The sequence below is a fragment of the Bactrocera tryoni genome, chromosome 5 (assembly GCF_016617805.1).
Source record: "Bactrocera tryoni isolate S06 chromosome 5, CSIRO_BtryS06_freeze2, whole genome shotgun sequence".
Lineage (NCBI taxonomy): Eukaryota > Metazoa > Arthropoda > Insecta > Diptera > Tephritidae > Bactrocera > Bactrocera tryoni.
In genome coordinates, this window is record NC_052503.1 from 79292017 (window position 1) to 79312410 (window position 20394).

General features: G+C 35.2%; 1 long non-coding RNA gene across 1 annotated transcript in view; it reads right to left on the reverse strand.

The window, feature by feature from the left end:
* Positions 1-5342: 5342 nt before the first annotated feature.
* Positions 5343-20394, reverse strand: part of LOC120777244 — an 86086-nt gene continuing 71034 nt past the window's right edge. The window contains exon 3 of the long non-coding RNA XR_005705500.1: positions 5343-5394. This is a non-coding gene — a long non-coding RNA (uncharacterized LOC120777244). The remainder of the gene's footprint in view (positions 5395-20394) is intronic.

The window sequence follows — 20394 nt, forward strand, 5'->3', positions numbered from 1 at the left end:
GACAAATTTGCATTAGTGTTAAGCACATGCATAAGGGCTGGAAATTAGAGTTCTAATCGTTTAAGTATTATTTGTTGTAAAATATGAGCATATAAAAATGAAAATGGATTTAATTGTTTCAGAAAATAAGAGAGATTAGTATACAAGTATATGTATATAATTAGATTTACTTACTTACATACTGAGAGAACACATAAGAAGAATAATATATGTACATATATATGAATATGTAAGAATATATGGAAATAAAAATTCTATAAGGAGGCATCTGAGCATTACCAATATTAAAAGCAAAAATCTTCTTTGCGAACTGCATACTTATTGAAAGATTCTTGCTTCTGTGCCCAATGGTATACCAATACCAGTATTTGCCAGTTGGAAGCAAGCAAAAATGGGTGCATTATATGGTAAACCAGCTTTGTATACAAAAGGTCCAAAGAGAGACTTCGGTTTCTATAGTGCATTTATAGAAATATTATTGAAACTAAAAACAAATTAAATTTCAGATGATTGAAAATGAACTCTCAAATGTTGCTGTCCAAATTAATAAAATAAATTACTCGCAGTCTACTTTTTTACTCACTTGGGGAAAACTCAAAATTTAAAATTGATAATTTTCTAATCTATTTCTGCAAATAAAAGCTTTCTTCCAAACATCCGGGTATAACCGGACATTTCATACTCTTGCAGCTTGCAAGAATAAAGCCAAGGAAGCACCTAAGGCTTGCTAGTTATTTTTGAGTTTGCCGGTTTTCTTGATTTAACGAGAACTTTTCCAATTTCCGAGAAGTTTTTTTCTTTCTGAATTTGACTAGACACCTCGTTGAGCTTATTCTGTCCTTCTTTCTTCTTTTTCTAGGATCTTCTCTGTTCCCATTCCCTTCTCTCACTTTCTCTCTATTTTTCTGCCGATCTCCTTCTCTTTTATAATTCTCCCTCCTTTATTTCTTTCTGGTTGACAAAGGTTAATGAAGACGACAGTCAATGATAAGTCATCTCGATATTTTCTTGGTCGGTTTTTACAAAAATACCAAAACCGTTTTAATTTGTATGTAAATTAATACGAACATCAATCATTGCAGAGAGACACCACAGAGACACCAAATTCTTCTAATTTCGTCAGTTTTTTTCCAATTACAGAGCAATTATCTTTCAAAATTTATCTTTCAAAATTTAATAAATTTTTGAGATGTTTGCGGACTATATCTGGTCTTCCAATTACAGCGCGATTATTTTTCTGAATTAATAGAGAGGCCTTGTTTTGAGCTTATCGCGAACCTTAAGTCTTCTTGAATTTACCATTATCAGTTTACCCGATAGTAGCCCTGAAAAACTACCCTGGAAAGTGTATTCACCAAGAAGGTTTATCTGTTTTCATAAATACATATATCTTTAAAACATTCAATCAATCAGTCTCTATTTGCTTTATACTGGAACGGGTTCATAACACTTCAGCAATTTTTCTGCTGAGCGACTTTTTATAAAGTGTTTCAGTAGATTCTATAAACAGCAGAGAACACTGAAACTTTATCCTCGCACTGATTATCAAATAATTCGGTTTTTAATAATTGTTCAAATATTCGAAAACCCGAGTTTAAATAAGACCCTGCTCGTGTTATCATATCTTGGGTTGCTTGTTGACCATGAAATCTGATTTCAAGTACAATTTGGAAATCCTGAGGTGGCGACAGTTCTATGTATGATGAGAAAAAGTCATTTCATTTTTGACTAAGGTATAATTAGATCAGACTGTGTTTGCTATATGGCTCAACTGGGAGAACACAGTGAAGCTGGCCGAAATTTTTTTAAACAGAATTTTCGGGGGTGGTTTGTAGAACAGTGCTTAAATACTTGAATATGAAGCTTACATTGGATTCGAAACCTCGATGAAGTCTTGAGCGAAAATATAAACTCTTTATATGTAATGAAGAGGTTGAGTTCATGAAGTTGAACGAAAATCAATAAGTGAAAAAGAGATATTACTTTGACTCAAGCCCCAATTTCACATTCATCCATGCAGCCAAAAATGAGCCTCTTCGCTGAAGATGATTTTTCATTGAAAATCCGAATCAATTTCAAGTTGTTGCTCAGCCCAATTTATGAACATAGGATGATTCTGGTGGTCATACGGAATCAGCCCTTGTGTCCATTTGATCTTTTAAGGATTTAGGCCAAGATTTTTTCGCAAAACTCGCCGCAACGACGTCACAAAAATGCCCAACGCTCGAGAACGACGCGTGAGAGACTGTTTTGGGTCTTCCTCAATTGATGCGCTAGCGGCAGCAATCTTCTCGTTCTACGGGCACTTATTTGTTTCACTGGTACGGAAACATTTTGTACTATGCCTGTCGTTTGCTGTCCCTATCGGGTTTCTTTTGTAGCGTGCCTGTTGAAAACCTCGTTACATTCTTAATATTTTTTACCCAAGAGGCTCTTCAAATATTTTTCATTTAAAAAAGACTATTGGGTACTCGAATTTGACTACAGGTTATCTACCCAGCTGTTTATTCTGGTTCGAATGACGAACTTCTTAAGCAAATTATTGAAAAGGATCTTTATATGAAAAGTTATTGCTTTAGACGATATGTTTTAGACGTTTTGTCTAATAAATTTAAGCTTTGTTCTTCAGCGTTATCTACCTTTACTTCCTTCTTGTTTTCCTGTTGGTAATGACACTGTGGATCAACTGGGTCTAAGTTGAGTATATTTTCCACCATTTATATTAGCAAAAGTACACCTACATCTTTTCCTTTTGTATTTTTTGCATTTACTGTTTATCAAGTTGAGGGTATATGGCACCAAACTAAAATTTTTCTCACCAACAATTTTCTAAATATGTTAATTATAGGCTTCATACTGAAAATTTAAGTGCCTCTATTATTATAACTCACAAAAAAATGTTTCCAATTCAGCAATTATTGTCGAAACTCAATTCGACTGTGTTATTAAAAAACTAAAAATACATATATAAGTATATAGATATATGTATGTGTATATAATACATGTATATCCTGCTGCAAATCACTCAGGGTAAGGACAAGCAAGCAAGCAGTATTAACAACAACAAAGCGATGATGTTGATGAATTTAGTAATAATGATGACGTCGTCGGTGTTGGTGATGTTGATGACCTGCTGCGATAATTGCACACATTAGCTGCCAAAATGAAAGCGATGTGGCAGAGAGTAATGAGCAATGAGCACAACACAATGCAACATTTTCCAAACAATTAAATTTCCATTTACGAACACAAAACGCCGCAAACATTTGATGGGAACACACATGAACAGGCATTTGGGCACACAAACACACACACACCCATACTTATACAAATGTTTGTGTATGCATAGTAACAGAAATAATATTTATTTTTTGAGCATTTTTATTATGCTTGCCGTGATGTCCTGTTGACATTGCCAAGCGACGAATATGAATTATTACAAAATGTTTACCATAATTATGACTTAAATGACGAAAAGTGGTTGAAAGCATAATGGGCAAAGGGGTAAAAGTTCGGCGATTTATGCTGTTAAAGAGACAAAGTAACGGGAAGTTGCACGAGCAAAGTGACAAATCTAGAAATCTGTTATTTTGCTGGCGTGGTTGGGTTGTTTTGGGTAGTTAGTGGCCGACCATAGTCAAAGCGAAGTTGGAAAAATACCAAATGCTCCCCGTTTTCATGACAACAAACTTGCAGCACAAAGCAAAAACAAAGGATTAAGCTTCAAAGCTTAGCGCTAATGCCAAAAATATTGTTATCACAATTGACAAACGGCAACAGCGCAGCATATACACACACGCATTTGAGTAGGGATGAACGCTGGAGCGCTTGAGTAGTAAACCACATGCCACAAATCTAGTATTGCTGCCACTGGATGTGCATGTGTGATGCGAAAGAATGGATTTTGAAGTTTAAACTACATAAACCGTTTTTAAACCCCAAACCCGACTGTGCAGAATGACAAAAGTAGCAACTAAACAAAAAGTAATGTGGGCGTTAGGAGCCCTTACTTCGAGATTTAAGAAATTCTCTGTGCGTAAAAGTTTTAACCACTTTAAATGGCGTCTGCTAGCTGTTGCGCACAATTAACTCAGCCGATAATGACAAGTCATGGTACGCCTAGTACAAGAAGGCACACAAAGGCCTGAATGTACGAGGGTGGGCTGAGTAGCTTTTGAGTTGGACTAGAAAACTAAGTTCAAGTTAAATCAAGCGAACAAATCGTTAAATTCTGCTAGAAAATAATATTTTCATTGATTTTGACTGCTCAGTTTGTAGGGCAGCTTCATGCTATAGTAGTCCGATCGCAACAAAATTTTCGGAGCTTGTAGGCTTGACTAAGTCTATAATCGGTATCAAATTTCGTGCAGCTAACTGGCCAAATAAAAGAGTTTTCCTTTCAAGCACTTGATAGGTATATGCTATAGCGGTTCGATCTGAACAATTTCCTCGGAGATAGCATTATTGAGTTCAACAATAAGCCATGCTAAATTTCGTGAAAATACCTTGTCAAATAAAGAAGTTTCCATACAAGGACTTGATTTCAATCTATATATTTTATGGCAACTATACACTATAGTCATCCGAACTGAGCAATTTTTATGGATGTTATAGCAATTCCTTGGAAAATCATCTATTCCAAATTTCGTGAAGTTATCTTGTCAAATAAAAAAGTTTTCCATACAAGGACTTGATTTAAGTCGATTAGTTTGTTTGGCAGCTATATGCTATAGTGATTCGATTTAAATATTTTCCCAGAATTTCGTAGCGCCGGCTTGGGGAATGATTTGTGCGAAATTTCATGAATATATCATGTCAAATAAAAAAGTTTTCCATACAAGGATTTAATTTTGAGCGATCACTTTGTATGTCAGCTATATGCTATAGTGGTCCGATATCAACCATTCCGACAAATGTGCGGCTTTTTGGTGAGAAAAAAGCGGGAGCAAAATTTCAAAACGATAATTTGGAAACTGCGAGACTAATTCTTATATATATAAGCGGTTAGGCAGATGGATATTGCTAAATCGACTCAAGGTGTAATTGTCGAGGTCTAGATGACAAGCAAACAGATATTTTAAACATTTTCTTTTAGATAACTGCAGTTATCTAAGTTAAACATTTTCTGATATATTGTGCTTTTCTGTCACTGAACTACGACAGTCTCTAAAGGTCAGCTCATGAGTTAAATGAAATTAACTTGGCAAACAGTATCTGATTTAGATGGAGCCGGATAAAACACTTCATAATGTGTGCTTTCAAAATTGTCATATAATTCTCCCCATAGGACTACTGAAGTCGTAATTACATAAAAATTTACTAGAAAATATGCCCAAACTTACCTTAAAGTTGTGCATAGAAACCAGTTTTTGAATCGCTTGGACGACTGGCGAGCTGCAAGATAAAAAATAATATATTTATTACTTTTTGCAAAAATTATTAAGAGGTGATAGGTTTCTTACAAGTCTTTAATATTACTTATGAATTATTCCAAAAATAAAAAAATAAAAAGAATTTGCATGAAAATACTTTAAAATAATTACATTTAGAAGTATAATACTGTTATTTTACATATTTTACCCTGATCGTTTGATTTTTCGCACCCACGTGTATAAACACAAGGCTATATTCATAACTATTTACAATAAATGCTTATAAGCACCAAAGTGTCTGCCCAAATTTTGTCACGCTTGAATGAGTTCAGCGAACCTTGAAGGCGATACGAAAAATTCATAAAGCCACAAATGCTTTTGACGCATACTGCCATATTTGCGCATAAAACATATAACATTTAGGCGTTGTAAGCTATAAAACCATCGCTTTATAACTGTAAACGTTATGCCACGTCATCAGCGTTTAACACTTTTAAGAAAACGATAAATATTTATTTTTATAATTTCTTGCCAGTTAAGTGGATCTGACACATTTTATGTAGATAATTTGAAAAATTTGGAAAACGATATTTGCTTTTAGAAGTTTTAGCACATCCAAGGGGAAAAAATATTTCATTTGACAGCTGTCATATTAACCAAAAAAACCCTGTTTACATTTAGCCAAGTCCACAACCTTGGTTTACATTTAGGCAAGGCAACAAGCTTTGTATACACTTAGCAAAACCAACAACCTCTGTTTACATTTGAGAGAACTGACCCTTCTGCCTACATTTTCTGGGTTCAATGAGCTCATTGTGTACATTTTACAAAGTCACTGATCATTTGGCTGATGTGGGGTCATTGACCAAATGAAAATTTGTTTACATTTGAGCTTGTTGTTTACATTTAGCCAAGTCAACAACCAAGCTTTTCCAGAAATCATCTTGTGACTTCCAATTCACATCACACCGAGGGGCGAGAGTAATCTTAACGCTGGCCAGGCACGGTGCCCGCTTTACTTATCTAGAGCCAGCTGGCAGCCTGAAGTCCTGAAGTCACATTGTGACTCCCAAATCAAATCACATCGCTGGCAGTCAGCTTCCCCTGATGTCACCTTGTGGCTTTCAATTCACGTCAAATCGAGGCGCGAGAGTTATTTAATCACTTGCCACGCACGGTTTCTGCATTTCTTATATAGAAGCAGCCGACAACCAACCCTGAAGTCAAATTGGGACTTCCAACTCACATCTAATCGAAGCGCGGCAGTCACCTAAGAACTGAAATTTTAAAAATTTCGTTTTCATTACAAGTGTGCCACCTACTCTTTACACCACAATGGAAATCCCAACACTTAAGCGTTGAAATCACTTTCACAAGCCAACTCTTAAAGCAAACGCCATTTTCCTTACATAATTCCACCTTATCATACACTCTACCTCATCTTTCATTACTACCCAGCACTACGCCGACGCTACTTTTGCTGCAAATTCACTTTTCCTTTCGCAACCTTCCAACATCACTCCGCCCCCTTGGCATTGTTAATAATTACTCATTTGCTTGTTTAGCACTGAAAAGTTGTAATCCTTTCGCAAGTGCTCATTTCTGAAGTATTAGTGCGCACTTTGAAGGACATTCGGCGAGGCAGTTTCGTGCAAGGTTTTATTCTTACAAAAATAAACCAAAAAAGCAAAAATCACGAAAACAGCGGGATTTCGTTTTGCTGCTTAGTTAGTTGATTTTCGCAATAATAATAATAATTATGAGAGCTGCTATTATATAAGTTATTTATTTTCCGTTAATTACTGTCAAGAGTTTTGTTTGAGTATTAATTTTGGAAAATGCAAACAATAATAGAACGGGCGTACACAGCCTTGGACTTGTTGGCGCGCAATTAAGACTTTTTGTGTGTGTGCGTTGTAATTACGAGTGTAAGTGAGCGGGTTAGCGCAGTGAAAGCTTCTCAGGTTGCCTACGTATTAAGAGGAAGCAGTGATTTGATGGGTAGACAAATAAAGAACACAATTGATGAGTTGAAATATTGAGATATCGGAATTGTGCACGGGAAAGTTTGAAAGCGTGTATGAGTGTTTGTTTGGAAGATTTCGCCCAAAATTATACTACGAGTCAGTCTAGAATATTTCGCTGAAAAGGAGACTGTTTTGAAAATTTCGCTTTAAACTATATTACATCCTTCCATTTCTCAGCCAGTGACCAAAAATTGGGAATGACCTAAGTCAGTCCAAAATATTTCGCCCCAAACTATACTACATTCAGTAATTTCCTAGGGACAAAAAGGTGTGGATTGACCTAAATCAGTCTAGTTTAATTCGCCTAAAACTATACTATAAATCAGCCTAGAACATTTCGCCTAAAACTATACTACGAACCTGTCTACCTATGAAAAATTTCGCCTGAAATTATACAACGAGTCAGTGTAGAATATTTCGCATAAAACTATACAACAGCCTCTTATTTATAAGTAAGAGACAAAAAAAATAAGCAACTGAGATAAATTTATGCAAAAAAGGTAAAAAATTTGAGCGATGCATTTATTTTAAACAAAGCGCCCAAGGTTATGCTTAGTTTTTGACAATTTTTTTCTGAGCGAGTGACAAAAGAACACTCAATTCAAGAAATTTTGATAAACTTGCTACAGTCAAAAACATTTTTAATCAGCATAGTTACGACTTTGGAGAACCCACCAACAGTCAAGTGTGTCTATTGAAGAACTAAACAAGACCAACATGGCATTTAGAGCTTAGACTTTTTAATGTAGCTCCCTATATGAGCTAAGTTACAAATACAGTTATATAAAGCGGCCGGTCCATAGTGGTAAGTAACTATGTTTATCTAGCAAAAGTGCCTGCCAAATTGCGCCTTCAACACCAAGGCGACAACACACATTAACGGTTGCCAAAATGTTTGTTTGCCGGGACATAAACGACACAATGGCCAAGGGTTCATAGTCGAGCACATACACATTTAAATACTGAATGGCAATATACTTGTAAATACATATATACAATTGGATGCCAATATAAGTTCATATGAGTAGCCAAAGAGACTTAGAATAAAAATTTTAAAAGAGGTGCTCTTGTCGGATCACTTTCGAATACACCTTTATGCTGAACTTACATTTTTATATTTACAGGAGTTAAGAAGCCTTCTGTGTTTTGTTTTGTAAGTAAGGACCGCTTTCTCAATACTTCAGTGTAAGGTTTCCAGGATGGACCTATTGCAGTTCAAATTATGCTCTCCCTACATTCAGGTAGACCTACGGTTTTGTATCCATTATCAACATATTTCACTCACCTCCTATTGATTCGAGTTATACAGGGCTGGAGAGTCAGCGTCTATAGTATTTATAGTCTTTTTTAGTCCAGTTTTCGACGCTGCCTATCAATTTTTCAACTAGGTTTTTCGGGTTGAGTTGTCCAAGCTTATTTTCTAATGTTCTCCATGCATCTCTTCACCGGTGGCATTCGAAAAAGTTATGATTTGTGTCATCTAATCTAATCTAAAGATTGGTTTCCGTAAATACATGCAGTACTTTCTGCTTTTTCCATGTTGTACCAGTATTTTCGGAAATACCCATGACGGGAGAGCATTTGTGTTAAGTACTAGTCTACCTCGCTGTTTTTCCTGCGGTGCTATATCACTATATCTTTGATAAGTTTCCAGTTCATCTTCCTTTCTGCTTCCTTGTATGGAAATCTTGCCAGAGTTCACTTGTTCGCTTCTTCGTTTTCTTGTGAGCATATGTATTTCTAATACATCCTTCTTCCATAACTAGAATTTTCTTTTCTCCTTTGCCTTTAGAGCTATAGAAATGACTCAACTTATCACCAGCACTGCGGATTCGAATGCAGTGTAGTACGCCGAGGCGACACTCAGATTTGCTGTCCTCTGCAACTTAGCAAGTAAGAAGTCAACTAGTTGGCAAAAATATTTTTACAGAACTTTTTTGGCTTAAGCTGCAATATTTAGAAAAGTAATACCTTCGAAATATACTGTCAAAGTGTGAATTCTCTGACTCTGAAGATTTCTGGCACTCAAGAAAGTTGAAGCACTTTTGCATTGCGCTTCCAAAAAAGCCTAACAGTAAAAACTTCATATTAGAAACATGTTTCACAAGTTCATAAACTTCCTACAGAGACTCAAAAACTCCCTACAAGGTGCATTTACACCCAAGAACGTTCATATACTCCATGCAAGGTTCGTGCACTGCCATCTGTGTATTTTTGTATGTTTGCCAACGCCATTTTAGTCATTTAAATCTTAGCTGAGCAGCGCCATTTTGATTTACCACACAGCTTGATGCAACTTATATTCATTTCACTTTCTTTACTCTTCCTCACTTACAGCCATGCCACCACATTTCTGCTGTAGTTTTTGTGTTGTGATCACACAACTATTTGGCAGCTTTTCGCTTAATCCCTGCCGCCTTTGACGGTGGGTGTGAGTGTGTTTGCAAGATGATGTTGCAAACTATTGAACCCGAAATGGCGGACGTGAAAGTAGGTCAAAATGTTTATGAATTGTGGGCGGCGAACATCACACAATCGACATATTCGACATTTTAAACCTGCTTGGCGCACTCAGTGGGGCTTACTTAGACGCTAGTGGCGCTGAGTTTGCCAAGTAAGCGGAGCGCTAGTTACGATGCATGCGGAAGTGCGCACAGTTGTTGGCCAATGAGTGGGTCGTTTTGATGGAATGACGCTGGAAATCGATATAAATGGCGCTAAGAAAGCAGTGAAAGCAACGCAAACACACAAACAACAATGGTAATAAAAGGAATAACAAACAATTGGCTATCGAGTATACAAGAAAGCAAAGATATGCGCTTCTTAAGCAAGCCGCTGTGGCACAGTTTTCCGCAAAAGTTTACTTATCGAACAAAAGATTTCCTTAGCTTGTCTGTTATCGCACAATAAAGCAATTAGTGCCAAGGCGCTTCAGCGGCGAGGCTGACAGTGATGCGGCGGGGGTGCGGTGAACAGCTGAAGAACGAGCGAAGCGAAATGTGTAGGTAACCTTAAGTTCAAAGCGCGCTTTCGCGGCCTTTCACTAGGGCGAGAGTGTGGGCGTTTGCGGATAGGTTGCAAACCACATTGGGACAGCGCCGAGGTAACCACAATTGCAGTTGGTTAAATTTTCTGACAAGTCTGATTTCTATTGCTTAATGCCCTGCCACATAGCAGGTGCGCATTTGGCGGATTGTGGCAGGCGCAACTTTCTCAACTCTGGTGCGGTAAATTTCGTGAACGCTGACAATGAATGTAGATCCATGTGCCACGTTGGTGGGAGAACGCGATTTTTTAAAACAAAAAATTTGATTTGAATAGAGGTCATACTGAGATAAAAATATTTAGTGGATGTAGCATTTACTAAATATAAAATAAGACAATAATACTATCTAAATGTCTGGTTTATTAAAGCTGCAAAAAGTTTCAGCTTTTGACGCAATATCTTCTACATAAACTTAAGGCAAATTTGCTCATATACCAAGCAGTATATCTATTTTGTTTTTTATAAACTTGTTGAGAATTCCAACCAACTGGTTTGGCTGAACGAAAAACTTAGAAAGTCATATATTATAATATTAAAAAGAATAATTCGTAAGTATTTCACTTACATCCACGTTTTTCACGCTTGTATACTTAATCTAACTTTCTCCACTTCTTTGTTGCATTGAAAATAGGTCAGTGGGAGACAACGGTATTAACGCAAAGTGCCAACTAAAGTGCTTTGATGTTAATGTCAATAGCTGTAAGCGATGCTTGACCATAAAATGTAAACACAAGTAAGAAATTCAAAACCAGAAACAAGGAAATAAATATGCGACAAGCAAACGATGAAAGGACACCATAAAGCAATTGAGTTTTAACAAAATAGCGCAGAAGAGATTATCAGTTAGCTATGGGAAAAGTGCCAAAAAAGAGTGTAAAGAACATAAAATTGAAGTATGGTTGAAGTTTTCTTCGGTATTTTGAATGAAAGAGCATTTGAAAAAGTTATAATTGAGAGAAAACAGTAGGAGTCCCGATTGAGATATAAATTTGAGGTTAAGCTGTGTAAAAGCACTAATAAAAGGAGGTTTTGGCAAAACCCGTTTTAGACCTCTTCATACTTTTGTAATTGGCCAAATTGTGGCTAATGATTTGAACTCTAATCACCTTACAGCTTTCAGTTAATTCTGTAACAGAATTTATGCTTCCTCGGCAGAATGTTAGATCAGGGTCCTACATCGAAAAGAACATCCATTGCCGAACTATTCAAAAACTCTTCATATATAACCATCGGTGAGGTCGGGTTACTGGTTTAAAGGAAAGTTTTTTGTGTGTTTCAATTGGACCAGTAGAGAGTTTAAGAGTTTGGATGGAGCTTTTAACGTTATGAAACCAATCGCCCAGCAGTTCTTAAGGATGCACTCTAATCTATTTTGTCGCCTCTTCGCGTCTTCAGTCATTATTATGGAGTAATGCCATCAAACTTTTATCTTTAACCTTTCCTCTTTTGCAATTATGAATGCGCCTAAAAGACGTATACAAAAGCAAGAGCAAAACTCATGTATAACTTCAAGCATAAAAGCCGGCTTCCGCAAACAAACGCAGACAAAACTTAAAAACTCACATAGCTCTCTTTAACAAAAGCTATCAAAGCCGGAGTACAGTCAAAGCGGGTCAAATTGTTTTGCGGTAATTGGGTAAAAGTAACGCGGCTTTAGATCTTTTACTCTAATATAATTTGATTGACCGCAAAGTAAACGAACAGCGCAAGCAGAGGCCACAGCAGTAAGCGGGAGCTGTGTAGACAAGGAAATGAAAGTAAAAACACATAAAAGCATACAAAAGCGAAGTTACTTTTGTGGTAATGTTGCAGACGGCAGGATGTGAGTGGACTGATAAGGAGCACAAGCGGTCAGACTGACGGGCGTCACAGCTTATAACAAAGACTACGTATAAAGACTTAGAGCATATAGCTGTGAGAAAGCAAGTGGGTATGCGACAAAACAGCGTCGTCACTGATAGGCATCTCACAAGGAAGTTACAATGTTTGCTAAATTAACAGCGTAAAAGTGTAGCGAGTATATCCAATAAAAGAGTCCAAGTCAGCGCCACTTTTGTGGTCAAAACAATGTAATGAATGAGACGGAAGTATCACAGTCAAATCTATTTGTGTAATTCCATGGCGAAGTTGTTGGGGTTTCAATGGGGGTTGTTAGCAATTGGTTCAGAGCTTATGTTACAGTTACAGTAATATTTTGCGTTTTTCTTCAAATGCTGTATTGTTTTTGACTATATACTTTGCCTAGTTTAATAGGTTAATAGATATTTCTGTGATTCATATGTAGAAGGAGTTGCAGTTTCACAAATCTTGAAAGTCTACACAAAACAAAGAAACTGTTAAATATATATTTTTTAAGTGGGTGTGAATTCGGTTAAGTTACAGGAGATAGGTTAAGGCAGTGTGGATGTCAAAACTGAAGTTCAAAGTGAAACGATTATAGTCGTATGTGAAGTTATGTTAGGTTACACTGGCTGGCTGTAACGTCATACATAGACCGGCAGGTCCTTGGTAATGTCTGAAGAAGGTTTAACGTCGACGCTTTTTCCGAAGTTTAATGGAGACTTGTTATTTAATTCTGATACCTCATCCAGTTCTTTGTACTGCGAAGCTTCTAGTTATTTAAGACGAGTTTTAGTTAAGATGGACAGAAATATAGAAGATGTTTCAGCGTCTCTCTCAAGTTTACTTCACTGCACTTTTTACAATTGTGACCTGTGACTAGGCAAACAACCGTCCTGCAGACATTTCGAGACCGTGCGGTTAAGAAGCATGTGTGTTTTCCTTCTGCTCCCTTGCACTGGATCCTGGCGATCCTGTTGCATCTAAGATATTGTACTTCACCCTAACCTATATGTTGATATACTTGTATTTTTTCTGATGATTAATATTCATCAGCTAATTACTATTTTATCAAAGCACAGCACTAAATTTACAGCTTGGACAACAACCGATGGAGTTAAACACAGCCGAATTTTCAGTGAGGACAACAACCCCCAGACTTTTAGTTTCAACTCGAAATTAATTCGATTCAAAATTATGTAGAAAACAATATTTTTTGGTGTGGTAAATCGGTCTAAATTAACGCTATAATAGAAGAAAGGTTAGTTTATTGATCAATTAACTCCTGTGCGCAAAGGTTATAAGGCAGATACCGCGCTGGAGCAAAGAAGATAATAAAGAAAAAAGAGGAGAGACGAGGGGAGAGCTAAAGTCAACTCGAGAATAGCAGAACATTTAAATATTTATATAAACAACTAAAAGTTTAACATTAAAAAAATCTAATTTAAATTATTAGCAGCCATATTAGAGCACATTCGAAGAAGCAATCCTTAAAAAACATTTTGATATGACTTTTTTATATATCACATTTTCATATATCAACCTTATCACCCGTCTTATATTTTTTAGTAACAAAATATATTTTTTCCAACATTTTTCTCTTTCATTTTGAAAATCAGCTCAACTAAACACCTCAAACCACAAAAAAATTGAAAAAATGTTATTTATTTGTCAACAATATTCTGCTGCAAAAAAAGTTAATTAACTAGATGATAAGCAGCAAAACAAAGCTGTTATTTTTTATACGTTTTTGCGGCACAAAATCCCATAAATTTAGGCCAGTAATTTATTTTAACAAATTTAACACAAATTAGTCGCAAATAAATCATAACAAACGAGTGGAAAGCTGTCAAGTAGAGGTTGAGACACGAAAAAAAAACAAGCAAACATATGTATTTCAATTTAAATTTGCTTTGTTATAAAAATTAAATTACTCAAATTAAAGCAATTATTCATGGCACAAACATTTTGTTTTGTGGAAAAAAAAATTATTTTTTTGAATTGCTAGTATTTGCTCGGCAGCAAACTTAGTTCTAGTGGAAAACGCAAAAAATTAAATACAAAATAACAAAAAAAAGCAAAACAAAAACTCTACGCGTAAATTTATTGATTTTTAGCTACAAATCTAGTTCCCTGCGCTCACATTTGTTGTTGGACATGTATTTGAGTATGTTTGTATGTGTAGGCGGCTTAATCTGCAAATGCGATTATTATCACAATAAACAATTTAAAATGCGATTTGTTTGTTTAATTGAGTAGAATCTGCGGTTTGACAGTCGCACTGTGACGATGCGTCAAAGCGCCGCAATGATGCGTGAGAAAAACAAGTAGATTAAAACAAAAAAAAAAAAAAACAAAAAACACGAAATTGAAAACAATAAAATTACAAAAGTAACAAAACAGCTGAATTTACGGAAAAGTAAAACATGAAACTAAGCAACAGTTAGAAAATTTGTGTTGGTATTGAGAAGAGAAAAAATCGCTGATTTTCGAAATTGATTTGGTGGAACTTTTATGTACTGAAATAATGGTAAAAAATATAATAAAAAAGTTTGGAGTTCATTTTTGACTATGATAATTATATACATATATTGAGGCTATAGCATACATATGTATACAAACACACCAACCTTTAAAACACATTTACAAAGTAGTCTGCTATCGCTTACCAGCAACCCAGCTGCGAAACAAATTCTATATTTCCAAAATCAAAAAAAAAAACCAAAACTAACAACAACACCAGCAACGCTTTGTGCAAAGTAATGAAAAAATTCGCACTCATTAATTTGCCGCACAATTTCAATAAAAAATCGCATTTGTTTTAAAGCATTTGGCGCGCCTACACTTCACTAATTTCAATAGGCGCGTTCAAATTGCAATGTTTCCACAATTTTTTTTTTAACTTTATCAGTCGTTTCACACACAACATTAATGTATATTACTTGCATTGCTGGCTTTTTCGCCATATCACTTTTAAACAAATATTAGCTTGATAAATTAAAAAAACGAAAATGACTAAATCATTGCAATCAATTTCACTCACTTTTTAATTTATATTTTTTTCTTTTTCTTTATTTAATTCATTGGCATTGTTTATTTTACTATTAGCTTGGCGATAAATGCAATTTGCGGCTAACAGCGCTCTAGAGACTTTTTAATATAGTTAATGGAACTGCAGACGCACATATTCTCCCGCCAACTAGTTTTCATTTAGATGCGTTTTTAATTAATTGCGCTTTAATTTTTGCTAAAATAATATAGATATATACATATATATTAGTGTGGTCAAAAAAAATCTCTGCTTAGTACTCTGAAAAACAACTCCTGGATTATTGATTGTGTCGTAAAATTTTGAGGAACTCACTACTCTTGAAGAAAATCTCCAAATTTATGAATTTAGAAAACAACACATTGAAGAGATTTCAAATATAATAGGTATTCACCGGATTATTATTGTTTCAGCAACTTATACGAAGCTCCAAGGTTCTCTAACAAAGAAAATTTTTGTAGTAATAAACTAATAAATAAACAGATAATCAAATGACACACAGTAACTAACTGGATGAGATGAAATATATAACCTATGTATAGGTTAGTTTATGTAAGTTTGACAGACAAATCATACTCATACTTGTAGACCAGTTTTGGTCCCTTGCGATACTAGATAAAGTTCCCTTCCGAAGTCAATAAAGAATAGTCATCCATCCAGCGCTTGACACGTATTTCAACAGGCTATGTGGCCTCACTGACGATACATATTGCACTGTTGCATACGGTGGGGCTTTCAAATACTTAAGGCGAAGCCTTGCCAATGCAGTATAAGTGCACAAGAGTTACTCCATCCGTAGTGCTTTGCATTTGGCACTGGTTGCTGCCGTATCGACCTTTAGGCGTATGCCTCCACCAGTTTTTGGTCACTGAGTTTTCCAATCATGTTTCTACAGTCACTTTGATCGCGCGTCTGCAGGAACTTTTTATATTGCCGATCTGCTGTTTAAGGCATGACTTTTGCAGTTTTGCTCGCATGGTTTCATCACGTTTTGATCTTCTTTACCATGTTCATGTTCAGATCTTCGTATTCAAAATGCTTGGGTTTTGCAAAATTAGTTTTTGAGTGACGCGTTTACGACGAACAACCTGTAGGACGGACATCAACAACAACACTTCAATAAAATAAAGGAATGGCAGCTTGGGAATTAACGATTAACAGTCAGAGATCTCACCATAATATCAGAAGAATCAGTGAAAACCATTTTGAAAGATCATTGGGCCTGAGAAAAGTGAAAGCAGAATGGAGAAACAATGCTTTCCGACTACAAGGGTATCATGGCGATGAATATTGGATCTATGCTTACAACTTGACAGACGATCAATCGGACGAATACCATGGCAAAGGTGAGCCGAAGCAGAAAAACCACTCCTAAGCAAGGCTATCCCGAAAGTTTAAATTAACAACTTTTTCGATGATTGGAAAAAACGTTGGCACAAGTGTATTGGGCTCAGGGAGGGTTATTTTGGGGGGAAGATATAGATTTTGAAGAATAAATAAAGAATTTTAAAATTATGAACAAAGTCTTACTATTTTCTGCTCATAGTAGTATGATGGATCATATGTTAAAGAACAGCTCTGATTCACTTTCAGGCTTCGAAAGAAAACTAAATATTGTTTATTATTTAATATTTTTTATTTTTCCTTCTCCTCCACCACAGCTTTATAACTTTATTGACACTATTTATCGCACTGTGAACTAATTTGTATGCTTCCCACGCACAAAAAAGAATGTACATAAGTAACTTTCACAAAACAAAAAAACAAGAAAAAAATCGAAAAACACAACAACAGTAAAAGCAGCGGTAAGCAGTAAACAAGATAAATGGAAAACAATGTCAACGGTCCCATTTGAGATACGTGTAATTAATTATCTGCATAAATTTTCTGCGTTAATACTTTGTGCAAACAAAAACACACATAAAGGTATGCGCATGTAATTGCACGTTCGTATATATTATATATGTACATATATAAATACAAATAAAATTTTACTTTTTGTTTTTGTAATAATAATTATTTTTTTGTAATAACAGACACTTTGCAGCGCCTATTTGCACACCACACATACATACGCTGACCACTGCTGTTGTTGTCTTACGCTTTCAATGTTGCCGTTGTTATTGTTGTTGCAACAATGCATTTTGCTGGCAAATTTCAACTGGCAAAATATGCTTTCAAGTTAATGCGTTCGAGTCATAAATAAATTGGCGCATAAATATGCGGGCGAGCGCATATTTCACATGCCACACATACACATGCACACAAGCGCTGGATTACTTTACACATACACACATACATGACAGCAATGGCAAAGGCGAATAAAAGCGCATTGTGCTAGGAATATGCGTAAAATTAATATTTGACTGAAATAGTTTGCATTTTTAAATCAACTAAAATAACTGTAAAGCGCAGTTGTGGCGACTTCCCCCATGTAACAGTGTAGCTTTCTGATTTCTGCTATTTTGTTACGCGCAAAAAAAAATTTTTTGACAAGGCGTGTTTAAATTAAAACTACATACCGTCGGTAAATTAATTTTTAATCAAATAAACTAGTAATTTGTAGCAAATGAAATTATTCACTGCTTCGAGAAAGCGACGCGAGAAAAAAAGTTGAAAAAAAACCTGCAAAAAGTGACAACAAAAACCAGCAGAACATAACTGTATACTATCAAGCGGCAGAAAAAGCGTAAATAAATTTGCATTATTGTAAATAATAGTACATATCACTAGTAAATATAGATATTGTAGGAATATAAATTTAAAAACATAAAAATAAAAAAGAAGCAAAACCAAAAAACGTTAACCTTGGTTGAAACGAAGCTAAAATACCATTCACAGTTGCATTTTTTGCATTTCTTTCAGCAAAAACGTGCATAAAAATATATTTTTCCTGATTTCTATAGCTCAGTTTGTATGGCGGCTGTATGCTATAGTGAGCCGATCTGATTAATTTTTACGGAGCTTACACCATAGCTACAAACAATAATCTGTGTCAAATTTAAAGAAGATATGTTATCAAATAAAAAAGCTTTCCATACAAAGTTTGGATTTTGATCATTCAGTTTGTATGGCAGCCATGTGTTATAGTTGTCTGATCTCAACAAATCGCTCGAAGGTTATAGCGTGACCTCACTAGATAACTCATGCCGAATTTTGTGAAGATATTTCATCAAAAGAAAAAGTTTTCAATACAAGGACATGTATCTGAACGTTCAGTTTGTATGGCAACCATGTGCAATAGTAGCCCGATTAGAACAATTTGTTTGGAGATAGTAGCATTATTTTCAGCAATAATCCGTGCCAAATTTCAACTTGATATCTTATCACATAAAACTTTCACTTTCACTTTCCATACAAGAACCTGTATCAGAACGTTCAGTTTGTATGACAGCTATAGGCTACAGTGCTTCGATATCATTGATTTCGACAACTAAGCAGCTGCTTGCTGAGAAAAAGTTTTTGGCAAAATTTTGGATTGATATCTCGCAAACTGTGTTACTTATGCGCGCGTAAATGCAGACGTACTTTGTGGCAAACTTAGCATAGCCTCAGGGGTATATTTATTTAAAGCACTGCAACAACGAAACAGCATTAAAAATATAATGCAAAGTTCATTTGTGCGCTTACATTTTATATCGCATTATAATACTCTTTATTTTCTTTTACTCACTCAGTGTATTTTTTTTTTCCTTTTTTCAAGCAGCGCCATCATTTGTTATAATTAACATGGCAAAAACTTAAAATTTCAAAAAAAATAACAAATAACCAAATGGCAGAAACAATGGTGTGTGTTATGGGTTTTTTTCTGCAATTCATTTTTAATAATTGCTCATTGGCGCATAATTTAAATGAATTGCCAATATAATTCTCTGCGCTTCGCTGCTCGTTAAACAACTCAACAAAACAAATGCAACAAAGCGAAAAAGCAAATGGGAAATAAAACATAATCAATGGCCAGAAAAGTATTAAACAAAATTAAAAAGTAACAAAAAAAAAAAAAATACAGTAAAAGCACAAAACAATTAATACAAGCCAATAAGGCAAAAGTACAGGGTGTTTCATATGCATTTTTTAAATTATAACAGCTTTTGGGGGCAATTAAAAGCCACAGATTATATCCTATGATATCTAACCTTCCAATCACAAATTTTTTACATGTTTTCTGTTTTCTATCAATGAAATTAGCAAAGGTAGTAGTGAACAGAGTGATCAATGCAAAAAAATGCTATAAAATAATCACTACATTTGGTAAAAATTATATTTTTATACCGAAGACTTAAGCACTTCATACGGAATTCGTAACTTCACAAAGTTAAAATACAGGATGGTCAAGAAAATTCATTGGAAAAATTTTAATTTTTACAAATTTGGCATACAAGGTGATCTACAGAGCTTCCAATATACTTCTTTTGCACTTTTCCATTGCATTTATAAGCATAATTTCGTTCTTTCTTCTTCTGTGTTTTCATAATAAGAGTCAATACTGCTTCACCCTGTACAGATTTCAGATCGCTGCCATATTCCGATGACATTAAAATGGAAACCCTATGAACTTTCGAGTCTGCAGAATATGTTCTCAAAAAGATACGACTTCGATTAATGATAAAGAATGTGTCAGTTATTGATTCTTTATGAGGAAAAAAGTGACTCTTCTCGAGGCATTTCAGAACCGCTGAACTGATATGTCCCAATAATCTTAGTTTGAGGTATTTATCATTTAAACTACTTATCAGCGCATAGATGTGTCTTAATTTTCAAAGGTAAAAGCGCATATTTCCGAAGACTTTATACATTTTTTCGCGACTTACTTACTTCATCCTTGCATTCTACATAAGATTGTCTCAAGGAACAACAATGAACGCTGCAAATCAGTAGAGTGAAAATAGGAATAAGTGTGATAAAATTTCTGAGTACAAGAGATTGCTCTCGCAGTAAGCTTTGAGAACTTTTGAGTACAGGGCAGTATCTTTGAGAGAATGTCTAAACTTTCAGTAGTAGAAGAGATGTTAAAGAACATATTTCGATTTTTTTGAGTAACAAATTCTTTTCTTGACCACT